This window comes from Symphalangus syndactylus, chromosome X (assembly GCF_028878055.3).
Source record: "Symphalangus syndactylus isolate Jambi chromosome X, NHGRI_mSymSyn1-v2.1_pri, whole genome shotgun sequence".
Classification (NCBI taxonomy): Eukaryota; Metazoa; Chordata; class Mammalia; order Primates; family Hylobatidae; genus Symphalangus; species Symphalangus syndactylus.
Window position 1 is genome coordinate 17432044 of NC_072447.2, and position 15134 is coordinate 17447177.

The window sequence follows — 15134 nt, forward strand, 5'->3', positions numbered from 1 at the left end:
CTTAAGTAAAACAACTCAGAAACAAAAAGACAAATACTATGTGTTCTCACTTATAAGTGGGAGCTAAATAATGTTTCCAAATAGGCGTAGAGTGTGGAATAATAGACATTGCTGACCAGGAAGGGTAGGAGGGGGGTGAGGGATAAGAAGCTACTTAATGGGCACAATATTCATTATGCCAGTGATGGATATTTCACCACTGCGCAATCTGTCTAGGTTACAAAATCACACTTGTACCCCATAAATTCATACAAATTTTTTTAAAAACCAATTACGCTGCTTCTAAAAGTCATAATTTAAAAAGTCAAGCGATAGAAAATGCATTTGTTGATTTAATCATTTGTCTAGTTAATAAATCACACAATGTCGAGTGTATTGATGTAGATTGAACTCCACATGGGCCTAAATTGTGTTAATCCCACTTGCTGAATTCTTTACTCAGGCAGGGAGGTTGGAATGTGGACTCCTGGCTGCACTCCGCATCTCAGCAGGAACAGCATGCACTGTCTTGCCTGTCTGCCCCTGCAGATCAGTAGCAACCTGTCTGAAGTGCAAATAGAGAACCAGTCTGGGGATGTGTCTGGGCTAAGCAGAGAAAATCACTTCGAGAAATCACTGATGTCTGCCAAGGGCTGGGAGAAAGGAGGACACAGGGGCATTCAATTAGCACACCTGCCCTCATCAGTCCGAATGCTATTTCAGTGCAAACTTTGATTGCATTGTGTCTTAGTCCGTTTTACGCTGCTGATAAAGACATACCTGAGACTGGGAAGAAAAAGAGGTTTCATTGGACTTACAGTTCCACATTGCTGGGGAGGCCTCAGAATCATGACGGGAGGTGAAAGGCACTTCTTACATGGCGACAGCAAGAGAAAATGAGGAAGATGCAAAAGTGGAAACCCCTCATAAAACCATCAGATCTCATGAGACCCACCCACTACCATGAGAACGGTACAGGGGGAACTGCCCCCATGATTCAAATTATCTCCCACTAGGTCCCTCCCACAACACATGGGAATTACAAGAGTAATTCAAGATGAGATTTGGGTGGGGACACAGCCAAACCATATCACATTGGTAACATACTTGCCTGTGTAGTTTTAGGAATGTGCTTCTCCAGCCTACTAAAACCTAATTTTAACATAGAATATCTTATTTCAATTTTTAAAGATTTTTCTAACAGCTTTTTCGGGGAAAAAAAGATTTATATCAGTTTATTTACTGAAACAAAGATAATAGATTTGTTTGTAAATATCTCCTAATTATGCAATATGGAAACTTCAAAGGAAAGTGAGCGTCTTTGTTTGTTGTTGTTGTTGTTGTTTTGTTTTGTTTTGTTTTTGAGATAGGGTCTCAATCTGTCACCCAGGCTGGAGTGCAGTGGTGCAATTATGGCTCACTGTAGCCTTGACCTCCTGGGCTCAGGTAATCCTCCTTCCTCAGCCTCCTGAGTAGCTGGGGCTACAGGTGTGCACCACCATGCCCAGCTAACATTTATATTTTTTGTAGAGACAAGGTCTCATTATGTTGCCCAGGCTGGTCTCAAACTCCTGGACTAGAGCGATCCTCTTGCCTTGGCCTAATAAAGTTCTGGGATTACAGGCGTGAGCCACCACACCTAGCCTTCATTTTTAACATCTTATAACACCTATGAGATCACTTGATTTCCAGGCACATCATGTTCTATCACTGGTTTCTTCAAAATTTATTAGAGCAATTTTATCTTGTGTATATTTGTTAGTAATTGTATCACAAATGATTTAATATAGTAATTATTATAATATTTATTGTTAATAATGCAAATAATATATATTATATAAATATATGTCTTTAAGTATATTTTATAAGTTATATAGGTGTACAAGATATATTATAAACTTATATCATATTCATAAAATACACACTATATTATATTATATATAATATATTGCATATAAGTTACACGTGGTGGCCCATGCCTGTAATCCCAGCACTTTGGGAGGCCAACACAGGTGGATCATAAGGTCAGGAGATTGAAACCATCCTGGCCAACATGATGAAACCCCATCTCTACTAAAAATACAAAAATTAGCCGGGCATGATGTAGCTACTCGGGAACCTGAGGCAGGAGAGTCGCTTGAACTCGGGAGGCAGAGGTTGCAGTGAGCTGAGATCTCGCCACTGCACTCCAGCCGGGGCAACGCAGTGAGACTCTGTCTCAAAAAAAAAAGTTACATATGAATATATAACTTGCATCATAGCATAAATATCTTTCTATAATATGTAATATTTATGTTATTGATGATATATTCATTCTATTATATAATATATTCATATATTATATTATATTTATATATTTGTATATTATATATTATACATTCATTTAAATATATCTAATGTTTATCTAATCAAGTTATCTAATTAACTTAAAACATCTAAATAAAATGTATATTTTATAGTATATCAATACATTTAAATGTATCAACATCAATATATTGTGTATTATGAAATATGTATGTATTATAATACAATAAATTCGTATTTATTCAAACATGTATACATTTAAGTTATGCACTTAAATATGTATGAATATCTTATGCAGATTTCAATATTAATTAGATAAGCATGCAAACATATTTTCCCTTTGCCTTTAGGGAGTTCATTATTCTGTATAAGTTTTCCTTCTTTTTCAGCTGGAAAAAACATAAATAAACTTGAGTTAAAATCTAAATGTTTGATCTGTTTATTCCAACATTTCTTACACTTAGTTTATCTGTCTATGGCTCATACGACTTACATGGATTGCTTGAAAGAGTTAGTGGTAGGGTTGTGGTAGGGTTATTGGGGTAGGGGTTTAAGCAGAATTAAATGTAGGGAACTGAGTTCCCCCTAGAAGCACAAGCAGAGACTAGGATTTGAGGGTAAGGTGTTTATGGGGAGGTGATACCAGGAAGGACCCATTGGAGAACCAGAAAATGAGACAGTCGAGGCCCCATTCCAGAAACCTTCATTGAGCTAATCCGAGTGTTTGACCTGGGACTGTGCATTTTTGGCGAACACTCAAGTTGTTTCTGAAGCAAGTAGAGTATGGATCGTGCATCTCCCAGAGGATACTCTGATTTGAAGGAATCTCCTGTTTACACTGGCTCTTTGGCTTTTTTGAGTGATAACCCTGACTGGGCCCATGACAGGTTAATTTCACCTTGAGAAAGAGTAGTTCAGGGACGCTGGCTCTTCTGTTAATCTTCCTAGTTATTCACAAGGGTGCCCAATGGCTCACAGGTGAGAAGACCAAGGTACAGCAGGGGGGATCGGCAGTCAATTCCTACCACTAGAAATGACTCACATTGTGGCCCAGTAATTCCTGATGTACAGTGCATTATTACTGGATAAATGGCTGCCTCCTGGGAAGATACAGAATTCACAGGCCCTCACCCATTTGCCAGCTTATTAATTTTCTATGGCTGTTGTCACAAATTGCTATAAACTTAGTTGCTTAAATGATGCAATTTCATTTTCTTACACTTCTACAGTTCGGTAATTCTGGAGGTGAGAAGTTCAACGAGAGCCTCATTGGGCTAAAATCAAGATGGCAGTAGGCTCGGCGTCACGCAACGTAACAATGTAATAAACCTGCATGTGTATCCCTTAATCACAAGTTGGCAGTTATTTTAAAAAATAAAAACCTTCACCAAGAGTGAAAAATCCTTGTGGATTTCCTTCTGGAATCTCTTTTGAACAGATGTATGGTGTATTCATTTTTTAAACCTGATCTTTGGTCTGATACAAATGTTGATTTTTTTCCTAATTTTTACATTAAATCATTCATTAAAGTGGTTATAATTATAAAAGTGAAAAACATAGCAAAAAGGTGTCAGTAGGGCTGCATTCTATTAGAGAAGATGTTGGGCAGAATTCATTTCCTTGCTTTTAAGGGATGGTGGCAGAGTTGTTTCTTGTGGTTGTAGAATCGAGGTCTCCCTTTCTGGCTGGCTATAAACTGAACGTCATTTCCAGCTTCCAGAGACCACCATACTCATCTCTGAGTCTTCTGCTGTTTTTTTGTTTGTTTGTTTTTTGTTTTGTTTTGTTTTGTTTTTGAGACAAGGTCTTGCTCTGTTGCCCAGGCTGGAGTGCAGTGGTGTCCTCACAGCTCACTGCAGACTCGACCTCCTGGGATCAAGCGATCCTCTTGCCTCAGCCTCCCAAAGTGCTGGGATTACAGGCATGAGCCACAGCGCCCAGCCTTTTAATTTTTTTGAGATAAGGTCTTGCTCTATCACCCAGGCTGGAGTGCAGTGCCGTGGTCATAGCTCACTACAGCCTCCAATTCCTAGGATCAAGCATTTCTCTCACCTCAGCTTCCAGAGTAGCTGATATTACAGGTACGTGCCTCTATATCTGGCTATTTTTTTTTTTTTTTTTAGTAGAGACAATGTCTTGCTATGATGTCCAGGCTGGCCTTGAACTTTGTCTACTTTTAAGGACTCTCATGATTAGATTGGGTCCAGCCCGAATTATCTAGGACAATCTCCCAATTTTAAGGTTGAGTGAGTTAGCCACCTTATTTCCATCTGCAACCTTTATTCCCTTTCTCCATTGCAGGGTACCATATTCACAGGAGATTGGGATGTGGCCCTGTTCTGGGGGCCATTATCCTGCCTCCTATACCTTTCCCTCTTCGACTCTGGCTCATGTCTGCCATGGAATCTTGTCTCCACCTGATAGCCCAGAACTGCCCCAAATGCTGACCAGTTTTGACACACAGAATTCTCAATAGGCTCAGCTCCTCAGGTGATAGGCACTGAATCCAAGCACATCTGACAGTCACACCAAGGCCATGGTGCTCCAAAGGAGCATTCAAAGCTCTTTCAGTGTACACCACAACACTCTCCACCCAGTGTCTGAGCATGGCTCATGGGCCTGGGGCCCGTGTTGACCCAAACTCTTGGTCAGTGTGCTAACCCACCTGATATTTCTCATTGATTTTGATGTTGCCTCGAACCTGAATGGTATTAGTTTGGTACACTTGCTGTAAAAAATTACCTCTTCTTGCTCTATCACCTGCCTCAGCTGCCTGGGGTCCTAGTGGTTCACTGCACCGTGAAGACAGATTCCAGATGCAGGGAAATCGCACCTCCAATCCCAGACGCTGTGTCCAGCAAAGGCTCCATGGTTCTGGCCCACAGGGGTGGCCTGGACACCTCTTGCATCCTCGTGTGGCTGAAGGAAAAAGGCCATGATGTCATTGCCTACCTGGCCAACATCGGCCAGAAGGAAGACTTCAAGGAAGACAAGAAGAAGGCATGGAAGCTTGGGGACAAAAAGGTGTTCATTGATGATGTCAGCAGGGAGTTTGTGGAGGAGTTCATCTGGCTGACCATCCAGTCCAACACCCTGTATGAGGACCACTACCTCCTGGGCACCTCTGTGGCTAGGCCCTGTATCGCCCACAAACAAGTGGAAATCACCCAGCAGGACGGGGCCAAGTGTGTATCCTGCGGCATCATGGGAAAGGGGAGCGATCAGGTGCGGTTTGAGCTCACCTGCTCACTGGCCCTCAGATTAAGGTCATTGCTTCCTAGAGGATGCCCGAGTTCTACAGCTGGTTCAAGGGCCTCAATGATCTCATGGAATACGCAAAGCAGCATCGGATTCCCATCCCAGTCACTCTCAAGAACCCATGGAGCACGGACGAGAACCTCGTGCATATCAGCTACGAGGCTGGAATCCTGGAGAAACCCAAGTGCCATAAGCACCTCCAGGTCTCTACATGAAGACTAAGGACCTCACTAAAGCCCCCAACACCCCTGACATTCTCAAGATTGAGTTTAAAAAAGGGGTCCCTGTGAAGGTGACCAACGTCAAGGATGGCGCCACCCACAAGACTTCCTAGGAGCTCTTCGTGTACCTGAACGAAGCTGCAAGCAAGCAGAGCCTGGACCATATTGACATCGTGGAGAACCATTTCATTGCAATGAAGTCCTGAGGCATCTACGAGACCCCAGCAGGCACCATCCTTTACCATGTTCATTTACACATCCAGGCCTTCACCACGGATCGGGAAGTGCGCAAAATCAAACAAGGCCTGGGCTTGAAATTTGCTGAGCTGGTGTACACCGGTTTCTGGCACAGCCCTCAGTGTGAATTTGTCCGCCACTGCATCACCAAGTCCCAGGAGCTAGTGGAAGGGAAAGTGCAGGTGTCCGTCTTCAAGGGCCAGGTGTACATCCTCAGACAGGAGTCCCCACTGTCTCTCTACAACGAGAAGCTGGTGAGCATGAGTGTGCAGGGCGATTAGGAGCCAGTTGATGGCACCGGGTTCATCACCATCAGTTCCCTTAGGCTGAAGGAATATCATCGTCTCCAGAGCAACGTCACTGCCAAATGGACCCCTATACAAGTGGGAGCTGGGGCCTCCTCACTTTGCAGATCTCCCAAGTACAGGCACTAATTCTCGTGATAATTTGTAATTGTGACTTGTTTTCCCCAGCTGGCAGCATAGTGGGCCTGCCAGGCCCCAGCTTTGTTCCCTGGTCCCCCTGAAGCCTACGAAAATAGTCATCAAAGGGAAGGGTGGGGGGCAGCTGCAGTGGGGAGCTATAAAATGACATTTTTTTGAGACAGGTTCTGACTCTGTCACCCAGGCTGGAGTGCAGTGGCTCGGTCTCGGCTCACTGCAACCTTCACCTCCCGGGTTCAAGTGATTCTCATCCCTCATCCCTCATTCTCATTCTCATTCCTCAGTAGCTGGGATTACAGGCGCACACCACTATGCCTGGCTAATTTTTGTATTTTTAGTAGAGACAAGGATTCACCACGTTGGCCAGGCTGGTCACGAACTCCTGACCTCAGGTGATCTGCCCACCTCGGCCTCCCAGAGTGCTGGACTTACAGGGGTAAGTCAACACGCCTGGCCAGAAATGACAATTAAAAGAAGATTAAAAAAAAAATGACCTCCTACTGGGTGGCTGAAAGCAACATAAATGTATTATCTCCCAGTTCTGTTTTTTTCAAAATTTGTTAATTTTTGTGGGTACATAGAAGGTGTATATATGTTTGGAATATCTGCAATGTTTTGATACAGGCATTCAATGCATAATAATCACATCACAGAGAATGGGGTATCCAGCCCCTCAAGCATTTACCCTTTGTGTTGCCAATAATCCAATTATACTCTTTTAGTTCTTTTTAAATGTAAAAGTAAGTCATTTTTGATCTCCTAGTTCTCTTGTTGGCCTCTCCCTGGCTTCCAGTAGCCACTGGCAATCCTTGGCATTCCTGGACCTGTGGCTGCATCACTGCAGTCCCTGCCTCCATCTCCATGTGGTCTTCTCCTCTGTGTCTGTGTATCCTCTTCTGTCTCCTAGAAGGACACCTGCCATTGCATTTAGGGCCCAACCTAATCCAGGATGATCTCATTTTGAGATCCTTGACTTAGGTATATCTGCAAACACCCCATTTGTAAATGAGGTCCCATTCACAGGATCTGGGCATTAGGACATAGATACATCTTTTCAAGACCACAGTTTAAGCCACTACAGGTGTACTTAGTTCCCTCTGGAGGCTCTAGGGGAGGGTCCTTCCTGCCTCTCCCAGCTCCCGGGGGCTCCAGGCGTCCCTGGGCTTGTGGCTGCATCAATCCAGTCTCTGCCTCTGTCTCCACGTGGACTTCTCCTCTGTATCTGTATCTCCTCTTCTGTCTCTTACAAGTACACCTGTCATTGCATTTAGGGTCCTGAATCCAGCATGACTTCATCTTGACATCCCATACTAATTACATTTACAAAGACTCAATTTCCAAATAAGGTCCTATTTCAAAGTTTCGAGTGGACATGGAATTTTTTTAGTGGGGAAGGTGGGGAGAAGACACAGAATACCTGTTGTGTTTCCCGCATCCTCTGGCTCCCGCTGTTTTCTCCCAGCCAGTGGGATCCTGGTCTCTCACATCCAGCCATTAACTGGAATCTTGCCTGCAGGGAGCTTCCCCAAACGCCTGCCCTGACTGGCTCCAATTGGGTTATGTATTCCCCGTCTAATTGTATCACCACAATTATCACAACGTATATCTCATGATCATCGTCCCCAGTTTAGGGACTTTACCTTCAACCATCCTTTCATTAAAATGGCTTATTAAGGTGCTTACTGCAAGTTAGACTATGTAACTGGTTATATTTTTAAAATACCTGAATTGAACAACATAATTTGACCTCCTACTCTCTGTTTGTCCTAGAAAAAAGCAGTAAGTACACAAGAATTAGAGTCTTAAAATATGAGAGCTTTTCAGGTTGGGTACGGTGGCTCACGCCTGTGATCCCAACACTTGGGGAGGCCAAGGCAGGGGGAGCACTTGAGCCCAGGATTTCAAGACCACATGGGCAACATGATGAGACCCCTCTCTCTACAAAAAATACAAAAAAATTAGCCGGTGTGGGAGCACGCACCTGTAGTTCCAGCTACTCAGGAGGCTAAGGTGGGAGGATCACTTGAGCTCAGGAGGTGGAGGCAGCAGTGAGCTATAATCAGACAACTGCATTCCAGCCTGGGCAATAGAGCAAGACCCTGTCTCAAAAATAAAATAAAATAAAATAAAATAAAATAAAACATGAATTGAACAACGTAATTTGATCTCCTGCCCTGTGTCCATCCTAGAAAAAAGCACTAGGTGCCCTTGAATTCGAATCTTAAAATATGAGACCTTTGTTCTAAATGAACCACCCACACTCTCCACACCTGTTGTGAAGAAGTAACTAAAATGCCCTGATTTTGTTTACTTAGCAGAATCCCCTATATCCCTAAGTGACTCATAGCCTGTTGCTGTTATGTAACAGCTTGCTAGAGAGACTAAACATTTCAGGATTGTTAAGGGAACAAAATGCAGGTAAGGTGTTCCTGCAGAAACATTGCCCCTAACTATGAACACCTATGAGACACTTGGAAAATGATGTCGTTTTGTTTTGTTTTATGGGAAGACAGATACACTGCATATTGCCCACATATGGAAACCATAATCTGAGTATATAACCTGGGTGGCCAAATTAGTTGCAAACAAAGATACAGTAGCAATAATACAGTGTAACCCTGAGAGAAGGAGAATGAACAGATCCACAATAGGTCAGAAGATCTGAAGTTGCATCCACCTTTATTCATTAGGAAGCCTATAAAAAGTAGGAAACAGTAGCTAATGTGCTTAATTCATGTTTAAAGAATAATTGAAGTAACAGATATCAGTGTGTTTTCAAAAGAAATAAAATTCAATGGCTGCAGTTTCCTATCTGGTTATATAATTCCCATGTAGTTGTATCACCCAATTGATGACTAAGTTAAACCCACAACACCCTTGCCAAGGCCTGCCCAGTCTCCAGCGATAGGCAGTGATATTTCAATTCATTTAGGGGTAGGTTTGTTCCACATTCCACCAGCTCTATTGTGTGGGTTTTCCTTTTAGGGAGATAAAAATCCACCTCTAGGTAAGTTTCATGGATCACAGGTACACTGCTACGGACCCTGTAGAATGTCTGTGATATTTTGACTACACAGCAGCCCTTCAAATCTTAATGGCACACACACAAAAATAATCATGCTTCCTGTGTCTTAATTTGGTTTAGAATAAATAGGCACTCATGCATGTTGAGGTTAAGAGTCTCCTATGGTCTGCATGTCTGTGTCCCACTCCAAATTCATATACTGAAATCCTTACCCGAAAGGTGATGGTGTTGGGCGGTAGGGCCTTTGGGAGGTGATGAGGTTGTAAGGTGGAGCCTCATGAGTGGGATCAGCGCCCTTAGAAAAAGGGCCCCAGAGAGTTCTCTCGCCCCTTCCACCATGTGAGGACACAGCCAGAAGGCTCCATCTTTATCCAGGAAGCGGGTCCTAACAAGACACTGAATCTGCCCCGCCTTGACCTTGGACTCCCAGCCTCCAGAAATGTGAGCAGTAAATGTCTGCTGTTTGTGAGCCCCCCAGGCTATGGTATTTTGCTAGAGAAGTCTGAGTGGACTAGAATACGGTTCCTTACACCAACTTGCGCTTTTCTATATTTCTTCAAATTCACGCACTCAGTGCCAGGAGTATCTGGATGAGACCAGGTTGCGAGTCCTCACTAGACACTGAATCTGCCATTCCTTGATATTAGACTCCCAGCCCCAGGACTATGGGAAATCAATGTCTGCTGTTTATAAGCCATGCAATCAAAGGTATTTTGTTACAGAAGTCTGAATTGACTGGGATACAGTTTCTTATAGCAGCATTCACTCTACTATATCCCTTCAAAACGGAGCACTCAGCACTGTGGGTATCCAGGGAGAACAGGTTGGGATGACTGTTTGTGCCTACACTTCAGCCGATTGGAGCTGAATATCACAGCACATTGTTTGATTCGGACAGGTATTTGTCAGTCTTGGTTTACATTCAACCAGTTGTAGACATTTCTAAAAGTTTTTCAAGCCACTCAATCATCTCTGCTCATCAGGTATGGTGTGGAGAGGTTCAGAACACCTGCCTTATCCAGGTGGGTCTGCTATCATCACAGGGATCCTTACGAAAGGGAAGTGGGAGAGTCAAAGCTACAGAAAAGACACAGGCTGCAGGTTGGCATGATATAATTTGAAGATATAGGAAGGGGTCATAAGCCAAGGAATGCAGGCAGCCTCTAGAAACTGGAAACAGAAAGAAATCGTTTTTCTCCTAAAATACTCAAAACACAGCTCTGCAGACATCTTTATTTTATTCTGATGTCCAAAACTGTAACAGAATAAATGGGTGTTGTTTTAAGCAACTACATGGGTTTTAATTTGTGACAGCAGCCACAGACTCGCACACTCATTGTCCTGCTGGTCAACCTTCCCTACAAGACAAATGCACCCCAGGCCTTTGCACCTGCTGGCCCCTCTGCTTGGAAGCTTCTTTCTCCAAGTACTGAATGATTTATTACAACACCACCTCCTCAGAGTGGCTTTTCACCTGTCCCTTTCCAAAATAATCTTCTCCTTTCTTTTTGCCCTGATTCACTTTTGGAAACAGTTCCTATGTGAGTTTGGTGTTCATTTTACTGCATTTGTTTCTCTCACTAGAATGTGAGCTCAATGGAAGCTTCCGCGTTCTCACCCATGGCCCTGTGTAGGGTTAGGGTTAGGGTTAGGCAATCTGGAGCCATCAATAGCTATTGAATGAACAAGCATGGCCAGGTCTATGTTTAGAGGGTCAACTTCTGGACAGGGACATAATATCTCCTTAAGCAGTGAGGAAGTCAGCAAGAGCCATCAATCTGTCATAGGGAAAGAGTAGAAGCACACATATTGCAAGTGGAAATCAGAGTTAGGGGACACTCCATGGGTCTCTCTGATTCTGAGACACCCAACTGCATGGTGAGACATTGTATTAGTCCATTTTCACACTGCTGATAAAGACATACCTGAGACTGGGACATTTATAAAAGAAAGAGGTTTAATGGACTCACAGTTCCACTTGGCTGGGGAGGCCTCAGAATCATGGCAGAAAGCAAGGAGGAGCAAGTCAAGTCTTACATGGATGGCAGCAGGCAAAGAGAGAGCTTGTGCAGGAAAACTCCCCTTTATAAAACCATCAGATCTCACGAGACTTATTCACTATCACAAGAACAGCATAAGAAAGACCTGCCCCCATGATTCAATTACCTCCCACCAAGCCCCTTCCACAACACGTGGGAATTCAAGATGAGATTTGGGTGGAGACACAACCAAACCATATCAGACTTCTTCCATAAGTGGTTTTGGCTCCAGATACACAGTGAAGTCACCTGTGATGACCGTTAAGGTGACTTTGGAAGTCACCTGTGAGCTTCCAAAAACACCTGCACCTATGGTTCTAACTACATAGATTTGACTTCACTGGAACTGGGTGTAGTCTGAATTCTGGGAGTGCGAATGTTCTTCTTCCGAGTCTAACAACCTGTAAATGGATATGATAATGCCTAGATCCCAGGAGAGAAACACATGTGAGCATCAAATTGGTTTGGGATGTGGGAGGCAGAGGATGCCATGGGTCAGGGAAAATGCGACATCTTGAATTTACCAATCTTTCTTATAAAGAAGGTCGTATTTTCCTCAGAAGAGTAAATCAAACCCAATTTTAAACTTGATTTAGACAAAACATGTGTCTGCACATGGGTGTCTATCCCTTAAGGATGTAAGAGTCGTTGTACTATCCATTTATATTTATGAAATATAGTTCTCTACAGGGAGAAAAATGCTGTAATTTTCTTTTATTTGAGGCCAACTCTGTTTTTTGGCCATGTGTTAAGCCATAAGTGGAACTGGCCGAATTTTAATTTTCCACGAGTATCATAAAGAATAGAAATGGAAAGTAATAAAGAGAAAGTGATTGAGTGGGCAATATTTTCCTTTTAGCTCCCAAAGAGAATGGCCAATATTTTTCAACCCTAAAGAATGCCTGTCATTTATTCTCAGAAGCAATGTAGGAATTCATGGGCTACCTCAAGAGATGCCATGAGAACAAAAGTGTAGACCCTAAACAAAGGTAGCTAGTGTCAGCACATGATGTATGATGCAATTTGAAGACCAGGGAGGAGTTGAAGGGATAAAAGGAGGGACATTGTGTCTCGCATATAGAATCACATAGGGGAAAAGATGTGCAGTGTGCCAAGTGAGTGTTTTCCAGTTGGCAGTAGACATCAACTCTTCTATTGAGAAATAGTATGGGGGAAAGAGAAAGAGAAGGCTAGAGATATGTTGCCTCTCTATTGGAACAACTCTTTGAAAAATGTGTATAGAAAACTTCTAAGTGTCCCAAGACCACAGACATATAGGATGTAGATTTGGCCATGGACCTTTGGCAATGGAACATTTGCACTCCCAGAATCCAGAATACACCCAGGACCAATGAAGTCCAATCCCTATAGGCAGAACCATTGGTGCAGGTGTTTCTGGACGCTCACAGGTGACTTCCAAAGTAAACTTAAAGGCCATCACAGGTAGCTGGGGCCCAGAACCACTCAAGGAAGGAGGCTCACAATGCAGTCGGGTGTCTCAGAATCAGAGAGACCCATGCAGTGTCCCCTAACTCTGATTTCCACTGGCAATAGGTGCACTTCTACTCTTTCCCTGTGACAGCTTATGGCTCTTGCTGTCCTCCTCACTGCTTAAGAAGATATTATGTCCCTGTCCAGAAGTCGAACCTCTATACATAGACCTGGCCATGCTCATTCATTCTTTCAATAGCTATTAATGGCTCCAGGATGCCTAACCCTAACCTAACCCTACCCCTAACCCTAACCCTACCCCTAACCCTAACCCTACCCCTACCCCTAACCCTAGACAGGGCCATGAGTGAGAACACTGACGTTTCCATTGAGTTCACATTCTAGGCAAAGAGTCAGACACAGTACAATAAACACTAACCTCACATAGGAACTGTTTCCAAAAGTGAATCAGGGCAAAGAGGAAGGAGAAGGTAATTTTGGAAAGAGACAGGTGAAAAGCTGTTCTGAGGAGGTGGTGTTGGAATAAATAATTCAGTTTTTGGAGAAAGAAGCTTCCAAGAAGAGGGGCCAGCAGGTGCAAAGGGCCTGGAGTGCATTTGTCTTGTAGGGAAATTTGAATAGCAGGATGATGAGTGTGTAAGTCTCCTGTGGTTGCTGTTACATGGGTCTGTAGGGTGATAAAATGAGAACATTTTAGTCAAATATTTCAGTACCCCGTTTGAGGACAGTAGGTTGATAAACCAGCCAGGAATATTCCAGGCTTTCTCTCATCCATTTGCAAGACTGAAACTGGCCTTGTCTGTACCATGTTTCAATAACAGGCTGCCTTATTAACATGTACTCCTGTAGGATAGGAAAAACACTGACTCAGTAATAACACTGCCTGAAAAAAATGCAACAAAACATGTTTTTCCTCTTTCTCCCTCTCTTCTTACTCCTCCTCCCTCTCCTCTAATTGTATAAAGTGATATCTTATTATGTTCATTTTTATTTCTCATTACATTTTGATTTTGGCATCTCCTCGTACTCATTGAATGAGTTTTCTAGGGATGCTGCAATGCATTCCCACAAGTTCAGTGGCTTAAAACAACACACATTGAGCATCTTCCAGTTACGAAAGTCAGAGTCCAAAATGAGTCTCCCTGGGATAAAATTGACATATTGGCAGGACCCCATTCCTTCTGGAGGCTCTACACAGGGAGGATCTGTTTTCTTGCCATTTCTAGCTTTTAGGAGTGTCAACTAAAAATAAAATTCTGACACCCCCTCCCAACCCCCCACCCCCCACCCCCGCTCCCTGGTTATCTGAACTGATCCCTCCTCTCAGCCAAGGGCACTCCAAAGTTAACCTGAAAAACTGGTTCAGGCCGTGATGGGAAGTGGAAGCTGGACATGCCTCATCATGCCCTCCTCCCTTTTGGAATCACTGATAGAACAGACTCTCTAACTCTGATAAGAAACCTTTACAATCTATTGTCTCTGGAGCCTGCTACCTGAAGGCTTCATCTTCATCATAAAACCTTGGTCTCTACAACCCCTTATCATAACCCAGACATTCCTTTCTATTGATAATAACCTTTTCAACCAATTGGAAGCCCCTCTGCCTGCCACTTTGAGTTGTCCTGCCTTTCTGGACCAAACCAATATACATCCTACATGTATTGATTGATGTGTCAGGTCTCCCTAAAATACATAAAACCAAGCTGTACTCCAGCCAGCTTAGGCAGATGTCATCAGGACCTCCTGAGGCTGTGTCAAGGGCACACCCTTAACTTTGGCAAAATAAACTTTCTAAACTGATTGAAATCTGTCTCAATTACTTTTGGTTTAATGGGAGCTACCAATGTTTCTTGACCCGCAGCCCCTTTCTCCATCTGCAAAGCCAGCCACAGCCACTGGGTCTAGTCTTTCTCAAGTTGCCATCTCTCCAGTTCTCCCTCCCCCCAACATTTTAAGGACCTTAGTGGTCACAAGGGGCCACCTGTGTTACTCAGGATACTCTCCTTATTTTAAAATCAACTGATGAGAGAAAACTTAATTCCATATACAACCTGAATTTCCTATTGCCATGGTGCATAACAGTTGTATAGGCTCTGGGAAGTAGGACATGACATCTTTGGGATGGGAGAGATCACCCTGTCTGCTATATGCATTTAAACTATTCGAGTTTCTTCTT

General features: G+C 43.3%; 1 pseudogene; it reads left to right on the top strand.

The window, feature by feature from the left end:
• Positions 1-3568: 3568 nt before the first annotated feature.
• Positions 3569-11101, top strand: LOC129476362 (argininosuccinate synthase-like; annotated as a pseudogene).
• The last annotated feature ends 4033 nt before the right edge of the window (positions 11102-15134 follow it).